Here is a 6,243-nt window from a genome sequence, read left to right as displayed (position 1 = left end):
GTGGTAGTAGTAGTAGTAGTAGTAGTAGTAGTAGTAGTAGTAGTAGTAGTAATAGCAGTAGTTGTGGTGGTGGTGGTGGTGGTGGTGGTGGTGGTAGTGGTGGTAGTGGTGGTAGTAGTGGTCGCAGTGGTGGTGGTCGTCGATGTGGTCTAATGGAGACAATTACGGAACAGTACAGCAACTGACTGTCGTCCTCCACCGTCTCATTAAAAATGGTTTGGCGATTTAATTGGTCATTGGTTGTCATGCCAGGTGAGGAAGAAGTGTAGTAATTTCATCTTGAACAGAACTTTGACCTGAACCGTGTGAAAAAGCTCCAGGCCTTTGATTACTCACTTAACTTCTGACTACTGTGTCACACACACAATAAATGCAGTCAAGATGGACAGTCGTTTTAATACGTGGATAATAATTATTGCCTGAAATCATTTTTCTTTTCCTCATTTAAAACGAGAAGACTAACGCGAAGAGATGAGTGACGGTCTGTGGAGATTTCTGTGACTTTTATCAACTTTATTCCGTCTATAATTATTGTTAAATGATGCAGCTGGATTGTTATCAGACTCTTAAATTATATTGTCGTCTTTTCATGATGGCCGTTGGAGCGTCTACACTCGTATTTTATTGTGAATCCCTAACAAACATGAATGGACCACTTATTTTAGATGTCCTGAAAAAGTTAATTTAAGTGCGATAATTATGGATAAATTCCAGAAAAATATTTATTGTGGAGGTTGGTGCTACTACAAGAGGAAATAAAGAAAAAAACCCTCAGAATCACCATTCTTGATAATAAAAGTTTCAACTGCAAACGCACAGTATACGCCAACTCAAACCGTAATGATCATTGTCAACAAAAACTGTAAAATATTAGCTACACGATGATATGTCTACCATTTATTTGACTGTAATAGCGTCACATCAGTGGCTGTGTAAAATAGGAACGGTTTTTCTGTCGCAGCCTGCACACAAGGTTTCTCTGTTCAAGTTACACTATACCGATTTGACAGGATGATCACACAAGAGATACTGAACTTCTTTTTATGAATAAGATAGTGAGAAGAAAGAGAGGAATGCTTTATTAGGACTGGTACAATTGAAAATGAATTAAATATTTGTTGGACAATGTCTACAGGGAGAAAATATGGGTGTAGTATGGTTCTAACTTACAGCAGGTCTCCATTCGTTTGTCATATGTTACTGCCATTTCACGTTTAGGTGCCATCCGTAGCATCTTTGTGTAGTATCCATTTAGCCGGTTTGATAATTTCTTTGTCAGTGTCCATGTTTCATTGCCATATAATAGCACTGATTCGAAAGTGGCAATGAACAACTTGATTTCGATTTGCCTGGTTTGTGACAGGCTGTCCATGCATGTGCCTTCCTGATCTTGATGCTTGCTTCTGAACTACTCATCCAACCACCTAAGTACTTGAAATCTTCAGCAATATTCAATTTGGAACCGCTCACTTGAACTGAAAGCATCCAAATTAGTCTTGTGAACCCACTTAATGTTGATGTAAGAAAAGGAAAACTTCGTCACACTTACATCGACAACTTGATTGCAAACACTGGCCTGGAATGTATCCAGGACCTCGAGGCAGCGATGATAGACCGAGAAGTGTGGCGGGTGGACTTTGTTGCTGTGGCTCGGGCTGGAACTCGGCCATAACAGTAATAATAATAATAGATTAGTACCTAGAAGTATAGCGTAAGTGAGCTTCACTAAAGATCCTTAAGTAGCAAATGTTGAGCGTGTAGCCTGTTAGGTCTACTACTCACACCAAAGTAAAAATAAGTGCCATGCTGTGTTATTTTGGTATAAGCAATGGAGGGGTTGTGTCCAAGATACGATGAGGAAGTTATAACCAAAATAACATTAGTCTAATTCTTACGATGGATGTGGTTGCCAACTTAGACCCTCGTCCGTGCCAACTGCCACCTTCTTTCAAGGACAGTGATTTGGTAGACTTCCAATACACATTGACAATGTGGAAACGGTGAATAATTTGGACAAATATGAAACAGTTTGGTTCAGGACTTATCATCCCCGAGGATCATCTTCTACAATTGTCATTAGGGTCCAGTAAGTAAGCCTCGACCAGTTACAAATAATAACCAAAATCCCTCAGATCATACCCAAGCGTCCTAAAAAAGGAACGCATGCATTTGATAAGTAGTCCTATATAACCCTAAATAGGTTGGATGGTCTAGGCTGGAATTCTGCTTGTTCGTGGATCTGCTCATTAAGGAGTGACCTGGATGAAAATTGCCTAAAAGTCTTGAGACTGATATTGATGTTAGGGATGGGTTTCTTAGTTTTGTTTGGCGGGGGGAACTTAGAAGATGATATTGCATTGAAAAAAGACTGACCTAAAATTTGCGGTTCTGAGATCCATTTTAAACTGATTGTGATATCCTATTTTTAGAAGGGGTTTGTATGTATTTGCTTGCAATATATATGAATGAATCCTACCACACTCCATTTTCTTGAATTATGTTCTACGTTATTATTGTTTCTAATATCCGACCAATGCCTGAAATGTGGAGGGGTCTGTTAGTTGATTAAATCACTACTTTATTTTATCGACGGCCTTTCGATCGCTCCTGCGGTTCATCGGCGGGAGGCCGCCGCCGATGCGTCTGCAGCCGCTTTGCTCGGCTGCTAATCGCTCCTAATCGCTCGCTCAAAGCAAAGCTGACTTCTGTTGAACTTGAACTCAGAACGTAAAATGCTAGAAGAAATACCACAAGTAAAATGCCACAAGAAATACCATTCGTCTGGTGCTCTAATGATTCTGCCAATACCATATTGAATAGGTCCCTTCTATAGTTTCACTTGGAGACTGGACTGAGCTGAAGGTAAAAGGGATTTTATCATAGCGCCCTTTACTTCACTTCTTCTTTGAGCGAAAATCTAGACAACAATACAAATACATTTACCTATAGCACACTGAAAGTCCTTTATTCCCTATACTGCTATTGTTGTTTTGATTATTGTTGTTGTGATTGTTTAGCTCCAAATACCAGCTGTCGCCATTCCATTTTCTTCCTTTTCAATCATAGTTTGCCTAAGACTACATAATTCAATGTATGTCCTCTTTGATTAAGACAGTATGATGAGACTTCAGGAAAACGGATAGTCTTTAGCAGATAAATCACCTGCTTAGAGGCCTCAATTGGTTTTTGTTGATGTTGTAGTTGTTGTTATTTGACCATTGGCTCTGATTGAACAGACCTCTGATAAAAGACATTCGAGTTATGACCATCTCATCGTTATTTGGATAGACTTTACCTAATACTACACTATCTAATGTGTTTTTATGACGATAAATGGGATATGAAGGAAACGTGGCTGCTATGTCTTGCAATTCCAGTGACCGCATAGAGGCTCCTTTTTAAGTTCAATATAATGATTGCTGTTGTTAATGTTGATGGTAAAGGTGGAAGAGTTTTCTTCGTCGTCGTCGTGATAAAGATGAGAACTACTTATGACACCCTAGAGTGGTTTATGATGTTTTCTCATTTAGGTACAAGGCCAGCAATTTTAAGGGGAGTGAAATTAGTCGATATCATTGACCCAAGTATTTGACTGGTATTTTATTTTATCGACTCTGAAAAGATGAAATATATGATCAAACCTCGGCGAAATTTGAGCCCAGAATGTAAAGAGCCGGGACAAATACTGCGAAGCATTTTCCCGACGCTCTAACCGTTATGCCAGCTCTCCGCCTTACGAGTCATCTTATGATAAAAATCTTGCGAAAATATGACCCACTCGTATGAGATATGAAAACAGCCTCTTTCAATTGTCTAAGCGACATTGTTAGAAGACCTATTTTGCAAAGTACTTTAACATTTGAGTGAAAACTTAAACATTATTAGAACTTAAAACTGTAAACAGTCACCATTAGTCCACTAACGAGCGAACGACCTCACTTTATTAAATTGCTCATTGGCAGCTGAATAAAGTAATATTCAGCTTAAATAGAGCAAACAAGGGTTTGAAGACATGGACGATGCGTTAACTAAACAGAACCTTTTAAGTGAATAAACAGTTCTGATGAGAATTACACTGAGAGATGGCAAATACAAAGAATAAACAGATTTATACAAAGAAGAACTATTTAACATATAAAAGAAAAAAAAATTGAAGAAAAAACACTTAAAAAGAAGACCATCAAAAGGAACTATTGCTGGGCAACAGATTCAGAGCCATCTGGACTCCTAACAGAAATTTATCATCTTTACATAATTGTTTTGCAGTTTACACAGTAAAACCATTCAATAAGAACATCGTTGATAATCATAATACACTGGAGGGCTTTCAATACATTAAGTTTGTAAGTTTTAAAACAAAATCAAGTGAAAATAAACAGCAAAGTGGATCGTAGTTGTTAGAGTAATTCTATATATTAAGAAATAAAATTAAGAAGTCTATGTTTTCTTGTCAGATCGAAGAATGGTCGTTGATTTCTTTTTATCTTTATTATTTTTCTTTTGTGTGTTCGTTCGTTCATGCATTTATTTATTGTATGTCTCAGTGAGTATAATAGCATTAACGTGGAAATATATAAATATAAACAGGACGCAGCTAGGTTTTAGTTTAAAGGTGAGGAAATGGTTTATTAAATATAACTTGGGTAGAATGTTTATAGTGGGGTGGGGCACAATGAGGAGATTTTACTGCATTTTTGATTTATCAGCAAAGCAAATGACCGTCTCTAAATGCATTAAAAACATTATAACATAATCTGAACACTAATTCAGAAAATTATGACCGTTCTCTTTAGATACTATAAAGGGCAAATTTATCTGGGACAAAATGAGTAAGCCAAGCTAAGATAAATTTACCTCTTCAATACTCCAGAATTATATTTGAAAACAAACTCATACACACCAATATCTATCCTTAGACATCAGAAAGATCAGAAATGTAACAAAAAATTCAAGTATTAAGGTCAAATGAAAGAGGCCCAGCGAAAATGGCACATGATATGAAATTAACGAAATTCGACTAAATCAAAAACAACTCAACATAAAATATTCTCTATAGCGTCTTCACGATCTGTTGGAGTGTCCTCTTTCTGATATATTTACGTGCCATGCAGTTAAAAAGAAGAAATTATTGAAATTAGTGATGGCTCATTTTACCCCATCTTAGCCATCATTTTTTTGAAAGTTGAAAATTTTCAAATTAGACATTAGTGTGGAGAAAAGATTGACTTGGAATCCAACAAAGAAAAGAATATTGATCGTTAAACACCAAAAATTATCCAAATATTTTATTAGAAACCTAAATTACAATAGGGTCAAAGTTGAGGAAAAATTTCTTGGAAAAAAAATTACCTGCCACCTGAATATATTTCAAATTCTCTCAACTTCAACAACAACTATGTTGACCGATTTCTAGTCCTAAAGGGAATGCGACAATACAAAATGATCATGCAATATTTGTAATGTAATGATTTCAAACAGGCAGGGAGAAAATAACAAGAAATCAGAAATTACTCATTTTACCCCGGTTACAAATTTCATCCCACCAACGTTTCTATTTTTGTTAACGTCTGTTTACGAAATATTTCCTGTGTAGTAAATGAAATGTACTGTGACTTATTCCTCTTTTCATGGTGCAAATTAAAAATGTTCCTCTTCCTAGATATAATTTCCAATCTACAACAGACTTTAATTTTTAAATTCAAGAGCCATATTGAATAAATGACTTAGATCCCTTTGGGATTTGAAATCCAAAAATCCTACAAGCACAAAGACTGTCAAGGTTTTTTGCTTGAGAAAACTTCTTGTTTTAGTAAATGAAATCTCTATTTCAACTATAACTATAAGAACTCGAGGTAAGGAGACAACTGGTCGCTCTAATTAGTGAAAACAGTGGGAAAATAATTCGAGCGAAACAAAAAGAAAATGACATGGGACAGAGAAAACAAAAAAAAAATTAAGAACCAATAATTAATTGCTCGTCAAAATTAATTGGCGTACAATTGTCATCCGGAATTCTTGGTAAACAACCTTCTTAAATTCGTCTCCCAGGTTTGCTGTTTTATTTATTTATTTATTTTTATCGGTAGTAATGGAATTAAACCAAGCTGCTTATTTCTCTGAATTAATTCCCTTGTTACAATCCATATAAGTTTTCGTTCATTGGCTTCTCTTTGTCCATTACTTCTTCCATGAGGTCACATGCCAATAAAAGCTTCTTCCTCTGATTCCATACCAAGGTCAGCT

The sequence above is a fragment of the Octopus bimaculoides genome, chromosome 11 (genome assembly GCF_001194135.2).
Source record: "Octopus bimaculoides isolate UCB-OBI-ISO-001 chromosome 11, ASM119413v2, whole genome shotgun sequence".
NCBI lineage: Eukaryota > Metazoa > Mollusca > Cephalopoda > Octopoda > Octopodidae > Octopus > Octopus bimaculoides.
The sequence above is the reverse complement of the archived record's forward strand: the minus strand, read 5'-3'. Positions refer to the sequence as shown.